This window comes from the organism of the source record quoted next, unplaced genomic scaffold (assembly GCF_019419815.1).
Source record: "Pyrus x bretschneideri cultivar Hongxiangsu unplaced genomic scaffold, Pyrus_bretschneideri_v1 Contig23, whole genome shotgun sequence".
NCBI classification, from domain to species: Eukaryota; Viridiplantae; Streptophyta; class Magnoliopsida; order Rosales; family Rosaceae; genus Pyrus; species Pyrus x bretschneideri.
The window spans coordinates 4,006,783-4,027,524 of record NW_025999535.1 but is presented as its reverse complement, the minus strand read 5'-3'; positions in this window follow the sequence as shown (position 1 = coordinate 4,027,524).

Here is a 20,742-nt window from a genome sequence, read left to right as displayed (position 1 = left end):
ATCACAACCGTGTCACTCTCTCTTATTTTCTCTCTCAACGCTCAACTCCCCAGTATCTCTAACCTCTCATCTTCTCTGTACAACAACATAGATGGACTGCACCACCACCTCGCGGTTTTCCGATAAAAATCGGTCAATTCCTCATCAGATTGGACGAGACTTGGACCATGGATCACTTCCCCTTCATCCTAAGGTTCGGATTCGAGCATGGGAGACTCGAATCTGCCTCAATTTCGCAAGAAACCAAAAGCCCAGTTTCGGGCTGACAACCTCAGGCCGTTCTCAGGCCAGTATTTGGCCACAACTTGGTGTAAAAGGGAATATCTCGCCTCCTTAAATGTCGATGAACGCATCATCCGACACGTTGAGGTTAAAATGGAGTTGAACCATATTATTCTGGTAAGTCCATTATAAGGCTTCGCCTATTCCCATATCCCCTTAGTGTAAATACTATCGTTTGTTAAAAAGAAAAGGTTAAGGAGGAGTTCTTTTTAAAATATTTTGTGGCCTATTTACAAAATTTTGTGCTTATGATCAGAATTGTTCATATTATAAGTCATTCTGTAAAGATCATTTCTGTAAAAAATAAAATAAAACTAGGATCGTTTAGTCAAGCAATTGAAGCAAATAGATAGATGGTTGGTAATGCTTTGATCAATTCTGTTCATTTGTTTTATACAGTTTGATGATTAAATGATCTCATATTTTATTGACTTTTTGCAGAAATGATCTTTACATAGTGATTTATAATATAAACAATTTCGATTATAAGCATAAAATTCTGTGAATCAGCCACTTAGTGAATTGAGGAAGAACTCTTTCTCAACTATCAAGGAGACAAGTTAATTCCTTATTTTGTAACATACGTTGTGCCAAAAAAAAGTCCATGAGAACATCACACCGTCTTACGTACGGAAGGTTGAAAACCAAGAAGCGTATATATCCCGGCATGCATGCTTGCAATATCCATATTAATGTAGGACTTTAATTTTCACAAAATAAAGGTATATCTTATTTTTATTATCATCACTGGAAGGTTGCATCTAATTATTAATTGGGCAAATTTATTACAAGTTCGAAAGATATAAATGTATATAGATTTGCACCAATTTAGTGAATCATAAAGACTATAAGAATCATTCACACGACGCATTGCGTTGAATTCTCATACACAAAATGTAAAACCGACACATGCGGATTTCGCGCTCGTTCTTATGAAAGTCCAAAGCAGCTCGAATGTTAATTTTCATTTCGGGATATACTAATGATGTTGCGGATCAGGTCCTCCCGGACTCGGCCTTTTGGACTCGAAAGGTTTTCCGACTTGAGTTTCACTGCTAGCCTTCAGCACTTGTTTGGCACTCTCCATCATAGCTCGTTTGTTACTTCTGTCTGAAAATGGCACTGGAGAACGAGCTTGATCAGAACCTGAAAAAGAAAGCAAAATGAGCAGAAGGTAGAACCAGAATTTGAGGCTACCCAGCATCACGTTGGGGTCTCAGTCTCACAGCTTGTAGGTGTTTTACTCCACGTTAGATTAGGGTATGGTGGCGTATATATAGAATCCTATGTTTCCAATGTGCTAAAATGCGTGGACCAAAAAAAGAATGCGATCAATATGTCGACCAAACAAAATGTGCTTAAATGGATTACTTTACGTAATTAATAAAGCATGCTTGGGTTCTCAGTCTCATATGCCAGTTCATGAATATTCCATTCCTCTACAGATAAGATTTTACTTCAAATAGAAAGTAATAATGGGATATATACGACTTGCGAAAAGGACTTTGAAATTTCACATTCATTCACACATTCATTTACAGTTCAAATTCCCTGTTCTTTTATTTTTGATGAAAACGAGCATTATATTTCATAATTGCAAAAAGGGGAATAGATGACAGAAGAACAAAAGAGTCGGTCTAATCACAATGAATGATCATCCTCTAGTAAATCCGCGATAAAGCCAAGAGGGGTATCTAACCTAACAGCACTAAGTGAATAGCGGACTAGGCGACGGGCTACTCCATTGGCTTGACGTTGGATGTGACTATACGAAGCCTCAATGATCCTGATTAATTAGGAGCAAAGCTTTAGAATCCTCAATAATATGTCCAATAGGAAATGTATTAGTGACGATATCCTTCAGCGCCTAATGATCTAAAGCGAGTCGCTCTCCAAAATAACACTATTCAACATTCCTTCTTGAGTAGATGATATTTGATCAAAACACAGTCTCCAACTACACATTAAGACAATTTGTACCACATTTGTTAATAACATTTCTGATCTATTCTTCAAGTGAAATTCACCTATATATGTGACACGATACTTCAGAAAAATTAAGCTATGAGCACCAATCCGACCGAACACCAATTGACACTAAACAAAGTGGCTGCAGAATCTTTAAACTATTCATTTCCGATGTGAAGAGTACTCTCAACACCTATCTTTTATTTGTAAGAGTTTGGTCATCAATGCATCGTGGGACATTTAACCATTGAGATATGATTGTTACACACAAATTTTCTCCCTCATGCACATTTCTGAAGTTTTGAATTGAATAAAACAAAAGAAAATTAAGAGAAAAATAATGCATGAAAACCATTGCCGATAACCAGTGCTAAATAAGAAGTTTAATACCAGACATTGCAGTGACATACCATTTTAGATCCATTGCATGATAGTGTTTTGTCAATGCAATGATCGTTTGAAACGCCATAAGACCCAGTTGATGGCCACCAACCAGGAATTATTATTATAATTATTTTACCTTCAAATTCAGGACCTTCGTCAAAATCAATCTTTATGGTTATACAAAATCTTAAGTGAATCTTCAATCAACCTACCTGATTTTCAGCATATACCCAATTGCTTTTCAGCAAAACCTTAGCCCTTCAACTACAATATCAAAGCCTTCTGTTGAAGCAAACATTGCCTACGATCCCTAAGATTTAAATTTTTTTACAGCCTTGCCATTCTGTGGTATGATTTGGTTAACGTATAATTCCAACTATCATGATTTTCTCTCTGAGGCATATGCTTTGTTTTAGGTCCAGTATGATATCAATGATCTCAGTGGACTCTTCTAGCATTATATCGGTCATTATGGCCTGAATCTTGCTAGAGTTTTACTGTTGTTTTTTTACATTTCCAGTCAATTTACATTTCAAGATATGTAGCTCGGCTCATCGGCCTAGATTTTACTTTTGTGAACGTTTCTAATCTTGGCTCCATTATGAAATAATTACATTCTATTTGTTGCTTTAGTTTTCATTTCGCTTTCATTTACGTTTTAGGCAAATACAGACAAACTTACACGGAATTTTAAGTCTCCGTTCACTCGAGACACATAAAAGAACTTAACTAAATCAGTGTCTAACTCGTTGTATAATCATTTGGTTAACAAATGAAATTTAGGCATAATTTTCACACCTATTAAACATAAACACTATCTGTTGGCATCCTCCAATAGTGGCTCACCTATTCTCTCTTTCTCTTGAGCCATCTTGTAGCATCGAGACCGAAAACAACACTCTGGATAAATACGTGTTGAACATAATACAGGCTCCGTCCGAATTTTGACACCCAACAACCTCCACCATTTCTATTATCATCATTGCCACCACCCCTGCCACCCACAACCACAACCGCCATTGACACCCTCACCGCCACTGCCTCCACCTCTGTCATCGTCGCCACAACCTATGAAGACAACCATCAACCTTACACAATAACAGCCATCACAACCACCCTCGTTATTACCACCACCACCATCCCACCACAACCGCCACTGCTGCCCTTATCGTCACCCTCACCCTCGTTGTTGTTGTCGCCACCATCTACGACAACAACCAACAACCTTACATCACCGCAGCCATCATGACCACCATCATTGCCAAGGCCACCACCAACGATGCCACCACAATAGCCATCACTACTACCTCTGCACCTCAACCATCGCACCCTAATATTGGCACCACCACCATACCTCCACCATTGCCGCTACCGTCACCACCACTATCCTCACCACCGCTGGTGTCAACACCACCCTACCATGTTCCCTACAAAAAAAAAATTATTGAGAATGAATCCCACATTGATGACAGAAAGGGACCTTGCAAGGGCTTACAAGAGGTTGGACTCCTCCCTATATTGCCAATTGGTTTTATGGTGGAACCTCAACTTTCTTTATAGTATCAGAGCAGTTGTCCACTCCACATCACCCGTTTATGTTGTCCACGTGTTAGGCTTGAAAAGGGGGGGGGGAGGGGGGGCGCAGGGGGCGTGTTGAGAATGAATCTCACATTGATGAGAGAAGGGACCTTGCAAGGACTTATAAGGGGTTAAGGTACTCCTCAAATTGCCAATTGGTTTTATGGTGGAACCCCAATTTCTTCACAAATGCTTTAGGTTTAAATCATCATATCTATAGCGTCGTCCTTGTCAGCAATACTTTAAACTAGACGGAAACGACAACCCTAAACCCTTGTACAATCTTAATTAAGATGGTGATTATCTAGCTGCCTTGCAACACTATATAGCTAGCTAACTACTGGTGACTATACAAAAAAAAATGAATCGACATGAAACAAAGAAACTTTTTAGACCAAAAAAGGGAGAATAACGTACATTAGCATGCAGGATCCAGATGTGATTCAGCAATTCCTGATTTTAATTGCATAATTTGCGCGGGAACTTTTTGTCACCTTGCTAAAATTCCATGAATTTATGATTCAGCACGCAAGTGTTAAATTTGCTCCAGTTTCAGATCGATGCTGATATTGGAGGAACAGAAGCAGCCAAAAAATAAGAGTACGTTGGAGCCAACAGTCAAAGACACTGGAGAGAAGCTGCTGCACTTAAAAAGGGATTACTATATATACGACAATTCTTTGTGCATGACATTCATTTTGTACTAGAGGATTCTCATCGACAAGATATTGTTTGTTGATGATATATTGATAACATATAACGTTTTGTTGGCAAAACAATGTTACAGACATATTATTGATAGCATCCTTTATCGGAAAGTCAAGTAAAGTCTCTAAATAGTAATCTTGATCAAGTTTGAGGGTTGGAAATCAAGGGGCCAACCGTTGTCACTGGTAAAACAAATCATTGTGCGACGAAACACACATCGTCGTACATAGCTACTTTACGCGACAAAATTTTGAACTTTGTCGCGCAAAGTCTTGCACGACAAAATTTTAAGCGACGAAACAAACATCATTGCTCAAAGTCTTTACAAAGATTAAAAAATTAAAAAATTAAAAACCTTTGCTCGACGAAATCCAAATATTTCGTCACCTAAACCAATTTATTTTCTTTTTTTATTTAATTTTATATTATAAATTTTAAAATATAGTTATTTTCATAAGTTTTTTAACACTTTGCGCGACGAATATCAATATTTCGTCGCCTAAACCCTATTTATTTGTTTTTTATTTAATTTTATATTTTATATTGTTAAACTAAATTATTTTCTTTACTCGACGAATCAACATTTGGTCGCCTAAACACTATTTAATTTTTTTAAGACTTTACGTGACCAATATTTCATCGTGCAAACTCGTATCATTCATCGCGCAAAGTGATACAGTTTTTAAAACCAAAATAACTCATCCACAATTTTCTCAATGTCTTTCTCTATTCTCTTACCTCTCATCTCCTTCCCTCTCCTCAAATCTGACCCTTTCTCTCACACTCACTCCTCTCACTTAATCTCTCTTCTCTCTCTCTTCTCTATCTCTCACTCTCACTCACTCTCTCATCTCTCTCATTATCTCCTCTAACTCTCTCACACTCACTCCTCTCTCTCATTCTCACTCACTCTCAATCTTGCCAAAAGGTATTTTCTCCCCAAATTTTAATTTTTTTTCATTAATGTGTTTTTGGAGTTAATTAATTGGGTTTGGTGTGGGGTGGAGTTTGGGGTATGCCCATTTTTTGGTATTATTTTATGTTGTTTTTTGGTTATTTGACCATGTTTGTTTTGTTTGTAGGGAATCGTTGAGACTTTGACGGCGAAAGTTGAGGATTAGGACGCTATCAGACCATATCCCCCGCCACTACCACCACATTAGACTTGTATTAGGATTTTATTATTGTACTTTGTTAATTTATGTGTACATTTTTAATATAATATATATTATGGATAATTTGATCCCTATTTTTCATACATAATTTTATTTTGAATATGTCAATTTAAATTAAAGTAATTAAAAAAATAAAGATACAATTAAATTAAATTAAAAAAGTAAAAATTCGAAAAATCTTGCACTACCAAATATTTCGTCGGGCAAACAATTAATATAATTAAATTAAAATAAGAGAAATAATAAAACAAAAATAAAATACTTTGCACAACAAAATATTTTGCCTCACAAACAATTAATTTCATCGAGAAAAATATTAAATTAATTTAATTAAATTAAAAAAATTAAAAAACCAAAAACTTTGCGCGACGAAATTAAAAAATTAAAAAACCAAAAGTATGATTTCGTTGCTCAAAACCTTGCGCAACAAATTTTATTTCGTCACGCAAAGTATTTTTTGTAGTAGTGTGTTGTAGGAGTAGTTGATAATTACAAAAGGAGTTGAACTGCCTAGTCTTTCGATTAGGATTTGGATCCCATCCGGATCCTCACACTCTATCTGTTCATCGTACATCGTGCGGCTAAAAATGATTTTAATTTTTTTATATTTAAAATAACACAAATAATACCTAACGAAAGCTGACCACACGATATACGATGAACGAATATGATGTGAGTGTCCCTAAGATCCTCACAAAAAGAATCCGAAAAAGATCTCACAAAGAGGATCCGGAGAGGATCCTCATCCTTTCTATTAATGGTCAAAGTGCTCTATATTATGAATGGTAAGTGCTTTTTAAAATTTGGATAATAATCCGTAGTCAAAATTTGGAGCATTGTTCTTTTTATTTTGACTCAATTAGAATTTTGGTTTTTAAAATGAAAATTTCTGGGTATTGATCAACTTGTCTGTAGTGAATATTGGTTTCTTTTTTTAACATTATTAGAAATTTCATTCAGAATACAGAGCTTAAAGAATAAATGAGAGACGAGAATTTAACTGATTTATCTAAAAACAACCAATGCTCCACATACTAATAAGAGAAATCAATACTCAAGACTAGCTTCAGTTTGACTAAAGTTCAAAGACAATATTCTAATTTTATTTAATTTACAATACCAGTTATATAATAGCACTTTGACCATTCATGCTTTAAATATTCATTAAACTTTCGGTGATTCTGTTAGCTAGCAATCTTGAAATTTTGTTTACCCACCCACCCTTGGACTATATTGTACTTAATTAAGTGGAACCTCCCGAGTACACATATATTAGAAGAGGATTTGTACTTATCTAATTCCTAAATCTACATTAATTTTCAACTCACGGGCATAATACTGATATACGATTGACTTTGGGAAAGTAGTTTTATATTCAGTTAAACTTATCTTATTAATGCTATACCAAGTGAAAGTGGCCACCATAGTTTAGTGCATCACTTAACATTATCTTCATCGTTGATGAACAAAACAAGTGTGGATTATGTGCATGATTTAACACTTATCTTAGAGCACTTCCACCAGGGGTGGGATAGGCCGGCACATAGCCAAAAAGATGGTCCGGTACCTAGGGAAGTCTCTCTAGCCCACGGGATTGCCTAGCACCTAGCTTAAGCTGGTCTCCAAGTCAGCCCAAAATTGATAGACCTTGGGACCGGCACGTATGACACCATGCTGACGTCAGGGATGGAAGGAGCCACGGAGGGAGAAAGCAAATGGCTTGAAAGTGATGGCCCAAGTTCGACGGAAAATCTGAAGAAAAAAAATGCACCGACAATGTCACATCCCGGCCCGGGGGGGACCACTTCCTGGGCCCGCTCCCCATCGTAGCACGATATTGTCCGCTTTGGGCTTACCATTCCCTCACGGTTTTGTTTTTAGGAACTCACGAGCAACTTCCCGGTAGGTCACCCATCATGGGATTGCTCTAGCCCCCTTCTCGCTTAACTTCGGAGTTCCTGCGGAATCCAAAGCCAGTGAGTTCCCAAAAGACCTCGTGCTAGGTAGGGATGAGAATATACATTTAAGGATCACTCCCCTGAGTGATGTGGGATGTCACAATCCACCCCCCTTAGGGGCCCGACGTTCTCATCGGCACACACGCGGCCAGGGTTAGGCTCTGATACCAAATTGTCACATCCCGGTACCACTTCCTGGGCCCGCTCCCCACCGTAGCACGATATTGTCCGCTTTGGGCTTACCATTCCCTCACAGTTTTGTTTTTAGGAACTCACGAGCAACTTCTCGGTGGGTCATCCATCATGGGATTGCTCTAGCCCCATTCTCGCTTAACTTCGGAGTTCCTACGAAATCCAAAGCCAATGAGCTCCCAAAAGGCCTCGTGCTAGGTAGGGATAGGAATATACATTTAAGGATCACTCCCCTGGGCGATGTGGGATGTCACAGACAACATGTTTGCATCAACACAAAGGTTTCCAACACAATTTATATGTTAGAAACCATAAGAATAGGATTGAGAACTTACCCAGGTGAAATGCAAGAGATTTCACCGAGATTGGACCTTGAACTCGTCGGAGTTGTCCGTTTTCCTTTGTCGGAATCACATGCAGGGAATTAAGCCCTCAAATTAACCACAAAAATTGCAACACAACAAGATTTAAAGCTCAAGAACATAATACAGTGACAGAAACATCACCTGGGTTAGAGATTGAGAGCTCAAGCTCTCGGCTTCAATGGTAAGACCTCGCACCATGCACCGATGCCGCATACAAGGCCGTGGTTAGGTTCCTTGAGCTCCAGGGATTATAAAAATAATATTTTGTGTTTGATTTGTTGAAGGTTTTGAAGAGGAAGGAGAAGGAGAGCTCATGGGAGTGAGCTGGAAAAGAAAGAGAGGGGGAGAGAAAATAGAGAGAGAGAGAAAGAGAGAACCGGTTGGGGATGTAGAGGGAGGGTATAGAGGGTTCTAGTGGAAAGGTTCTTGACTTATCTCTTTTTTTTTTAATAAAATTGACTAGGCTATTTTTTTATAGGGGTGGAGATGCTCTTGGCCTATTACTGTTCATGGGGGTCTATCACTGTTCACTAAATGGATAAATGCGCTGGGTACTGGCGCAAAGTCTTTAGGGGTGGTTAGGTTGACCCTATTTCCCACCAGAAATGCATGTGGATATGTAATATATATTGATGCTTGGTAGCTATTACTTGTGAATGATATCTTTCCACCCAATGGATTTCAGAATTTACCTATTAAATCATATTAGAAATGCTTATTTCATCTTTCGATTAGAATCGGGGAGGGGAAATACCTATTTTTAAATTGGTCTCAACCTTTTAAAAGATTTCAAGTACCTACTTAACGTTTTGAAAAATAGGATACCAGTTGTGGAGCCAAAAATAATCAAGAAAAATATGGAGGCGACAAGTGGATTCTTGGGTAAAAAGACAAAATTACCCTCGAGGCACATCGGAATACCTATGCGCAAACAGCGGACAATCACGACTCGATCCAGGTCAAAGGTGATTAAAATGGTATTTATTCAAAATCTATTTCATCAAATTCTCCCCATAAGGTAATTCCTATTTATTCTTTTCAAAATAGGATTAATTAGCTAATTAATTGATTAATTGCCTAATTTATCACAATTACACCCAAAAACCACCATAAGTGGTCAAACCCCTTTTCTCCAAATAAGGGCCAGCCACACCCCTATAAATAGCTCCAATTTCTCCCAAAAACCTAAGTCCAACTCTTTGGCAAAATTCTCCAAATTTCTCTAAACACTTTTCCCTCAAATTCTAACTTTGGCATCTGAGGTTCTTCGGCCAAAGCCCCCCTTCCCCCAATTCACCATGGGCCCATGGGCGCGTGAGGCTCTTGTCCTTGACCAAATGTGTTAATTGTTTTGCAGGTGCATTTTCATCCAAGAAGAAGACGGAAATTTGCATCCACACCAATGTTAAGTGTTGATGTCATTATCTTTAATTAATGATGTTATTAATGTTAAGTGATGTGTGAACAAATATTGAAGTTGGTATTCACTAATACATCATTTATAGGATTCTAAATCACCAAATGTACTCCTATTAACAAGTTAAACACTAACTTTGTTTAGTTGAAAGGGATCTATTTAAAGATTTAGATAGCAAGTGGCCCTTTACCACAGTGGTGGAAAAGTGTTGAGCCCTTGCATGACAACGTGGGTTCAAACCCTGTCGGTGGCTTATTTAACATCTAATCTAACAAAATCTATCGTTTGACCCAAAAGAAAAAAAAAAAAAAAAAAGATTTAGATCTCTATGAACAACGTGGTAGTGAAATCTCACTTTAATACTTGTCCAGGTCATCATTTAATGCTAGTGACCTAAAAAGTGTCCATTTTTTATGCGTTGGGTAGTCATTCGTGCTTAACTCATATGTATTGAAATTCTAGTGCTTTGACTTAATTATATAAAGGGCTCCAATTTGCGAGTCCTAAACAAATGAACAATGCGGATACTGAAATACATTGCGAAATGAGTTATAGTTACAAAGATTTGTGTACAGTGGTGGTGGTTTAAGGGACAGGGCGTGGGTGGGTTGTTTGTGTACAGTGATGGTGGTTTAATTAAGGGACGGGGTGTGTGGGGGGTGGGGGGTGGGGGTGTGGGTTAGGTGAAGGTGGTGTACGCAAGGTTTTAGATGTTCGTACGTAGTTATTTTTTAATCAAGGTTCTAAAAGACGCTATGCGTTAGTTGGGCAGTGGGCTGGGGCCTAGCGCCTAAGCAGGTTTAAGTAAATCTATCATATTTCGTCTAAATAAGTGTTTGCTTATACTTAATATATATATATATATATATATAATTTTATCATAAACTACAAAATAGAATGCATATATATTATAAAGTATTGGAACATAATGAAAACATGTGAAATAAGGATATAATGTGTGTTCATTTAAGTATGCAACAAGTCTCTTACAATTTATTGGAAAAAAATAAAATGAAAAATGAAAAGTTATCTATTTTATGTCCAAGTGAGTTGCAACCTAGGCAGGTATGGGCGGGCATCTCAACAGGTCTAGCACCCTTTTTAATTTTCAAAAGCCTAAGCATTAATCGGAGTGGTGGTCAGCCGCCTTCTAGGAAATATGTGAAAATTTGTGAAATTTGGTAGAAAATATGAAAATATGGTGAAATTTTAGAATTAGGTGAAATTGTAGGAAATATGCTTAAATTTGGTAAAATTGTAGAAATATTTGAGCTTGTAGGAAATTTGGTGGAAAATGTGAAAATTCGGTATAAATCATGAAATATGTGGAAGTGTGTAGGAAATATGTTTAAATTTGGTTGAATTAAAATTATGATTTTTTTTTTTTTCACAAAATTCTTTGCGCTTAATTACCAATGGTCGTCTGCCTCTACTCAAGATGAGAGGTCATCACTTAGTGCCAACCAGGCGGCCACAGCTGAGTAAATGGGTGGCTCGGTTTGCGCCATTAGGGTGGGTGGCCCAGTTTGCCAGGCTCTCTCACAACCACACACAACACGAGCCTTTAGCGACCCTAGCCCAAATCCCACCATGCTCAGGGCAGCCTTAGTGCAGAGACTGATTCAATGGCTATGTAGTAGATGGGGGATGGAGAGCTCCTCACCAACCCGAAGAGAAAAAGTCAAGAGATTTGTAGAAGGTTGGCAACCAACTAGATCACCTAGGTCACATAGAAGCGAATCCGAGTTGAATACCTCCTGAGTCACGGGTGAGCGATTGACAAAATCAACAATTTGTTAACACACAACATAGGTGCCATCATCCGCAACAAATGCCTCATGGTCGCTGATTCTTAGAAGACGCATATATCCCCCAGGTTTGTGCTAAGATGGTCAGATTGCTTTGGGTAAGTGTACACTCTTTTTTAATTCATTAGTTTTTTTTTTCTTTAATTATTTAATGTTGTTTTAAACTAATAAATTTGGTTTTTGTTTGGGATTTCAGGCCACTTTTGAGTGAGACACGTAGGACAAGACTTGTGTCGAGTATATAGACCGCGTGTGGAAGGAGTGGTATAAGGAGTGATACGAGCTACACTTCTACTACAAGACTTGTGTGTTTCTTGATGAAGCTCTTAACTATCCACAACGAGGAGTTTGTGGAGATGATGGGTGAGGAGGATGTGCACTCATTTTAGATTGAAAAATTTTAGGTCAATTTTATTTATATTTTAATTTTAGTTCAATTTTTATGTTTTTTAGTTAAGTTTAATTTACAAAAAAATCGGCGACAAATAAAGGTAACTGGGAGAAGAAGTTGTACCTTCATCACTTTGGTTCTTAACCCTATCTTACCGGGTCGAGGAATGGATGGCGAGTGAATCGCATTTCCCGAAAGTGGAGGTTTTAGGGGGAGAGGGGGGGTGGGCGCATACCAATTATGGCAGCCAAGTCGCGAGTGAATCGCATTTCCCGAAAGTGGAGGTTTTAGGGGGGGAGGGGGGGGGTGGGCACATACCAATTATGGCAGTCAAGTCGCTAACAACATTTTTTTAAGTATTTCGCTCTACGTTTGAAATTTAAATTTCGTTACAATTAAAAAAAAGGTTTAAATTATGATCGACAATCTTAATTGGTTTTTCTTTTTCTTTTGTAGACTTCTATGATGCAGAAGAAGGACGAGTACCTCGCTAACCTCTCCCAGTAGCAACCAGTGCCTATTGGAGCTGACACCTAATCCAAGGGTGTCTCTACAGTTGCTAATGAACGAGATTAGGCTACGGAAAGGCAAGGTACTCCGTGACTTAGAAGTGAGTTGGGTTCAAGACCTTTTTTTTGGGGGGGAGGGGGGGATGTCTTCTTCAGCAAGTTATCATTCTTCAGCCGAGATGTCTTCCATACTTTAGCATGTGAAGATGGAGCTAGCGCTCTAAAGAAAAGAAGCTAAATGACAAAGAGAAGAAGCTGCATTCCTAATAGAAGAAGCTGCTTGTGAGTGAGAAGCTTGTACACGACCGAGAAATAGTGTGCCTATATAATGCTGGGATAGCCCAAGCAATGTCAACTTCTGGCATTCGCATTCTCGAGCCCTCGACCAACCTTGAGACGTCATTCCCCAGCCACCTGAGCACCTATCCGAGTAGTTTAGGTTTATTAGTTTAATTTTTTAACTTGATTTTTAATGTAATTAAATATTTTTTTAAAGCTTTCATTAATTATAGCTTTTAAAATTAATATAGTCACAATTTAATTAATTAATTAATTATTGCAAATATTGTTATAATAACAAATTTAAAAAAATAAAAAAAAATTAGCCCGACAAATATTTTTGTCGAGCAAACATTAAATTATATTTTAATTTTGATTTTAGATAGTTGGCCCGACGACATTTTTGTCGGCTCAATATTTTAAAATTATTTAATTTGATGTGGGGCGGTAAAACCTGGTAGTTGGGCAAGAAATATTCATCGGGTCAAGTCAGTCAACGCATATTTACTCAACGACTCTGTTCGTTGAGCAAACCCTGTTTCGCCCGACGAATATATGTTTTCATCGAGAAAAGCTTTGAGTGATGGATTTTGCGCTACCAATCTTTTCGGACGAACTTCTGTCGGCTAAAGTATATGGTGACGTAAAGCAGTTTAACTCGAATTTTTTTTTCGTCTGCCAATGTTTTTTTTTTTTTTTTTTTTTTTTTTTGTTGTAGTGTAAGCATGTTAATCTACATTTATAACATTGAAGTAAGAATTCAATAATCAACAACTATGTCATATGATTTACAAAATATGTTTAAATCAATGGTGTCCCTACCCTTAGACAATATTAAAGCATCCGAAGGGAGAAGCTTTTGAGACATCTTTTTGCAAGGTTAACCGGGATTCCAAATCTTTGAAGCTCAATCTGATTGAAGCACACACCTAGGACAAGACAACAAAAGAATTAACAAGCAGAAAGAAAAAGCAAAGTGAAAAAGTGGGTAACACTTGATTTGGAGTTATGTGTACAGATCGAAAACAGGCAAATTTTAACCCAAAGTTATTACGTACCCCCAAAAAGTATTTCAACTTTCCTCGCTAGCTACCAAAGAGACAAATATTTCAACTTGGGTACGAAAAAAAAATGAGAGAAAAAGTTGAACCAAATTTATCTTATATATTTCCAAAGTTTGACATCTTCTGAGGCTTTGCCCATAGAACTCATGCATGCTGCGTGAGGCCAAATCTCAAATGACTCGGCACCAACTTCTTAAAGGTGAAAACTAGACATGGCATTCATGAATGAATAACAATACCAATTAGTATTATATTTTCCTCTCGTGTGAATGACTAATATCTAGCTAGCTAGCTAGTTGACACATTGCAATATTTTATCTACTTAGAAACTGGGAGGCAAACTCGGCATACATACGTGCTGCTAACCTTTAAATGAACTGATGAATGAATTTTAAATTTCAGTCTGTTGAAAGGTTCCATCCTGAAGTTAAATAATTTTAAAGAATTCATCAAAAACCAAGCCCTATATTTATAGAAGTGAATGAAAACCGAGAACGGATAATGAAAAAATTGAGACATGGTTGAAAAATGCATGGATTGTTATTGGCTTTAAAAAGGTCATCTGACACTAAAGTTTTTTCATTATATTTACACACAAGCAGAGATTAGAATGACATTTTAAAGTGTAGGTTATATAACATATTTCTAGGAAATCAATTAGTATAACCTAATTAGTAATTACTTAAAGCATACTAGTCCTCCACATTCAATTCCACATTTCTTTAGGTTATTAAAGGCATAATTGAAGACAATTAGCACTTCTTACAAAATCTCACTTGTGCAATGGATACCAGCAAACAAAACAAATGTCAGTTTGTGAATGATTTTGTCTTTCTTTGGTAGTGGAATGCAGGCACTAAAATATAAGTTTTTGACTCATTTATCAGTGCTTGCAATATTATTAAAATGTGAAGGCAATATTGGAGGCCTATATATATAAGAATCTATATGTGCAATCCTTCCCGGCTCACAGGATCTCAAATGTCTATACATTGAGCAATTTTTAAGACACATTGCCTCCACAATGGCTGCTAGTGCAAGCCTCAAATTCTCCTTCTGCCTTTTCCTGGTGTTGCTTACAATTTCCAACTCCGAGTCTCGTTCTCCTCCTCTTCCATTATTAAACAAGATTACCAGAGAGCGCACATTGATGCAGGTTTCCAAACAGGTCTTGAAGGCTAGCATTGCACGACAAGCTGCCGCTGCCGGAAGTCAATTAAGGGATTCCAAGAGAGTCAGCCCCGGTGGACCTGACGGCCACCACAACTGACGTGTCATTAGGAAATCCTGCAAGGAGGATGATTTGTGTACTGCTTTTTTACCCTCGATTTTGTTGTGTACTATGATTCAACAATTGTCGTTCATGAAATGTCAACACAACACTCCCTTTAACAAAGTGGTGAAACAGTCGTTGGCTACTTTCAAACCTTTTATAACTCCTAAATTTCGTACCTAAAACTCTTATCCATCAACACCAATGAAGTTGAGACATTTCTTGTTTGCATGAGATGCACAAACTTTTAATTTAGTCAATTAATATATTTTTTCTCCAAATGAGAATATTGAAACTTAGGGAATCTAATCTAACATGGATATCCATTCATGTTCATGGGGTAGATAAAAGTTAAAAAAGTGGGAGGAAAACTAATGAAATTAGAGGGGTGGTATGCCCACCCCATTTATTTCCCCACACACTATAAAAAAAAACTAAAAAAGATAAAACTCTCTGCTTCCACCGACCTTTATTCCTTATACAACCTTTTATTTTAGGAAGATTTAATAAGACGTTTCTGGTACTGTTTAATTTTAACGAAAAATTATATTTATACATATCCCTGGTAGTATTCATTATACCTTTAAAAATGACTCTTCATTAAAAGGAAAAAAATTTTGAACTTTTCGTTAGTGTTTTTTTTATTATATCTCTATATTCTTTTACATTTTATTTATAATATAATAGGATATATATTTGCATTATCTGTAACAAAACAAATGATAAAAATCAATTAACCATCCCAAATTCCAAAGCATCGAAACAGCAGACCTCCAAATCCCACCTGCACCACGACCAGCAATACAGCAGACGCACTAACAACCAGGCTACCCTCCATCCAACCTTGGCAGCATATAGCCTCGAAACTGCCCACCTCCACAGGTTTCCCCTTCTTCCTTCACTGTACACATTCTTTTTCATTGTCGGAATTAGATCGAGGTTGTACACTGTCATGAGAGAAGGGGATAAGGGAAGAGTTAAAAGAGATTGGAGCCGATATCGACGCCGTCGGAAGGGAGGCGTGTGGGTGTGGACTTGTCGGGGTTGTAACAGTGGCAATGAGGGGTGGGGGTGGTTTATGAAATTTTATTGTTTTTATTTTCTTCTATTTTGGTTTTTAATGGGAAAAACCAACGCTTACGTGGCAAAATATTGTTAGTTATTGTTTAGGTCCTTACAGCCATTCCCGGACAAAGTTGTTAATAATATGGACAAAGTTGTCAATAATATTTTCACTTTTAAGTGGGTGGCTTAACACTCCTATAAATTAGAGGTGGATTGTTTGCCTTCCATTTTTCATGTCCTCTTATTTGTGTGGTCAGGATTAAACCACGTCAACATTTTATATTTCTATTACATTTTGTTTTATTATTTCTATAAAAAAAACTAATATAAAATATTGACGTGGCTTAACCTGTGACTATAAATCACAGAAAAGCATGAAAAGAATATGAAAATGGGAGGGCAGACAATCCACCTCCCTATGAATTAAGGCTGTTTGGACTCATTTAATTTAAACTAACATTACGCGTAAAGTAATTAACACTACTGCCGCCTTGTCAATAGAGCAAGTTGACATATATCCTAATTATATTTGGATTTTCATCACAAAAAATCTTTAAATTTTACATAAAATTATTATTTTAGTCCTCAAGTTGATGATCAATTAATGTCGTCCTTAAATTTTACTACAACACATCAATGTCATTCATACCGTTCACTTTTGTTAAATTTTTTTTGTTAGTTTAATGACGTCAAACACTTACGCACACTCACATATCCAATTATAAGGTGTGGCGTGAATTAAGCCCCCCCTTTTTTTTTTTTATCATAATAGATTATTCCTGAAATTAAGTAGTAGATTGCATTGATGGATAGAGTCTTTCTATCAACGCACTATGTATGACGTTCAAACCATTTTTTCCCTCTTAGTATAGCTTAAATTAGTCATATCGCTTGTAATGAGAAAAAAAGGGTCAAACTTATAGTAAGCATAATAAATTTATATGCATATGGGGGTTAAGTCAACTAGCCAAAAAACTGTGTTCATAATAATTTGGATTATATATCCTCTTGTGAATTATTGCCTAAAACTTGTAAAAATCATTTCAAGGATGAAAAAACAAAGTAGAGATTGGCATTGGTGGAAGTCATTTAATGGGTAACCAAAAATTTAAAATATGAATCGATAAGCACCTTAACTATAAAGATGGAAAGAGATGATGTAATCATATTAACTTATAAGCTAAAATTAAACAAGAAGAAATGATTTATTTTTCGGTGTATCATTCATGCGTGGTGCTCTAGTACTTATCCAATATTCATGCACGAGTCCCTTGATTGTCATATCCAAGTTGTACCTTAACGACTAGCTTTACCTTCCAGACAAAACGTGATTATCTGAACTCCTGAAATGATGTGTTCTTTGACCTTTTCTGCCCTCTTGTGTCACCTTTTTATATCTTATTTGCCATGCCTTTAATAGTTCCACAACTATTTGAAGAACTTTTATTTTTATTTTTATTTTATAACAGTTTGCTCTTTGTATTTTTAATTTGTTTATTTTTGTTAAAGAGAGCTTCATTAAAAAGACACAACAATTACAGAGGAAAAGATTCATCTAGGAACAAAAATATTAATATGCAATTGGATTATAGAAAATGGGTGTGAATTTTATTCACATGACACATTGGATATGTGTGTAGAAGCACTAACATACTTAAGCAAGACCTAAGAATCTATACGTACGCTAAGATAAGGAATATGCGAAGCAGCCTTACCATAGTTAATGATTTAAAACAATGGCTAAGTGGATTGAAGAGAAAATAGATCATTAGAAGATAAAATGACGCATTGGGAATTCGTAGGTATGGCGTCCGAGCTCCGGTTTGAGCTCAACTTGTGTGGAGAGGGAATGACACCGCCGTTCAAACTCACGTTTGTACCGTGATATAAGATGAATTTTAGTCATCCGATGCCATTTAAGCTACCAAAATTGTATTTTAATTTCTGTAATAAAAATCGAACTTTTCGTTTGTCGTTCGATTAATGTCACTTAATTTTTTTATTTTCCTAAGCCTCTTAAGTTGTCCAAAAGTTTTATAACACGGCCTATTTAAGTCGTGGCTGCTTCCTTTTGGGTTTTCTCTCAAACTCTGGTGAATTCCAGAAAACTTATTCTACGAGGGTTTATGTTCGTATCTCTCTTCGCTTGTGCTGGGTCAGTTAATTAGAACTTTCAGAACCATAGACTACATAGGCCGGGGAAAGGGCATCGGCCCTCGAACGATATTCCGTAAAATGCAGTGTCAGTGAGATCCATTTGCTTCCTGCTATTTGGACGTGCGAAAAGCCGAAAGGCTTTTATGTCTTAGTGTTTCGTCTGGGGTCATTCTTGTGGTGACCTAAGAGATAGAGGGAATGGGTAGATGTGACGAAAAAACGAAGTGATGACAGTCAGTGAGAGGAGAGACACAGATCTGTGTGATTTGGAGTGACTTAACAAATTGTGTTTATGTAACTTCATATCAGACAGGACAGCCATTTCTTGCAGTATTCTATTACGCATGATATGAGAGCAATTTATATTTAATCAAAGACCTCAAAGAAAGATTCTCCCACTTTCTCTGTGCTTCAATATATATATATATATATATATATATATATGTTTGTATGTATGTATGTATATGCTCAAAGCTACTTTGAGCAAACGATTTTAAGCCCTTCACTGATCAGCATGCCTAGTTTTCTCAGGGCAAGCTGCTTGTTGCTACTATATATATTATGCTCAAAGCTACTTTGAATACGATTTTAAGCCTTTCACTGATCAGCATGCCTAGTTTTCTGAGGGCAAGCTGCTTGTTGCTACCATTCATGATCATTCCTTCGATGCTTGTAGTGAGCTCAGGGGTGTTTTTCTCTCGTGTTCGCAACTCTTCCCAATAAAACTGATAGCAATATATTTTTTCGTAAATTTGGGTTCCATGTACCGAAAAAGGAGTTTTTTCGTTGAAGGTTTCTTCTTGGTGATGTAAAGAGACCTGCACCTGGAGGACCAAATCCCCAACATCATTAGCCAACTTAGGAGTTTTCTTTTTGCCAGAAATAACGCTAGAGTTGCCAAAACATGTCTCAAATCTTAGTCGCCAAATGATGTAGCAGATGACATGTTTGTGTGTTGTTACGAGTTGGCCCACTCTTTGATTGTTTGAGCACTCAAAGATATGACAATCCCTAGTACTATTGTTATTTTGAAAATCTGAATTCACCGTGCCACAACCTGCTGCCGGTGATCTGATCTCACTCCAAGTCTCCAATTCTCCTTTTGTTTTGTTTTGAATTTTAACTCCAGAAAGGATTTCCATAATAAATTCTATTTATCATCTAGGGAATGTTGTATTGTTATAATTCAACATGATTTTTTCGTGTTACTACGTTCACAGGAACATAGAAAATCTGATTCGGGAAGCTGTGAGGAGATTGCTAGTGCTGCTAAAGAATGGATAATCCGTAGTGATCTCACAGAAGCGGCAGTCATGCAGATAAACTTGGATATCTGTGTGGCAGGTGGACCATCGAGAGGCAGGGATCAAGCGGCAATAATCTCACAGAAGGTAAATTGAGAGCCTTCTCTTTCTGTTGTTTGAAACATAATGTCCTCCTAAGACATGTTTTCCTATAAGATCTGTCAGGACCAAAATATCTACCTATACTAAGCGCTATATGAAACTTTCCGACCCAAAAAAGAAGCTCTAATGATACTTTTTTTTTTCTTCAACAGGTACCACAATTATTAGTGCCATAAAGAACCCAGTGGATCCTCCAACCGAAGTAGTTTACAATGAAAAATCCTGACTCTGACTTTGTGAAATGTGTTGTTACGTCATCTCTGACCGTCCTGTTGAGATCTAACCCTATGTTCCGATGATCAATGCTCTTGTTGCAGCTTGGCTTCCAGAAACAGAAGGCCAAGGGGTAGCTGATGTTTTGTTTGGTGACTATGGTTCACTGGCAAGCTTCCTCGGACTTGGTTCAAAAGCGTTGATCAATTACCTATGAATGTTGGAGATGCACCATTATGACCCTCTCTTCCCCTTTGGATTTGGCCTTACCACAACAGCGACCAAAGCCAACTAGGAAATTCTTCAGGATTGAGAGACACACTTTTATGGCCCTTCGATTTACCCGTTTTCAACCAGAAATTAAGTTTATGACTGTGAAGATAGCTGTTACAATTAGTACCGGTATGGAAAACGTACAAGAAAACTAATGCAGAAGATTATTTTCTGGGTAAAATACATCATATATGTAAGTAAATATAAGATTAAAAAGTGTGTAAGTACTCATATATGGTCCAAATGTTGCTTCAACTGTTGGAACTCCCAAAAACTT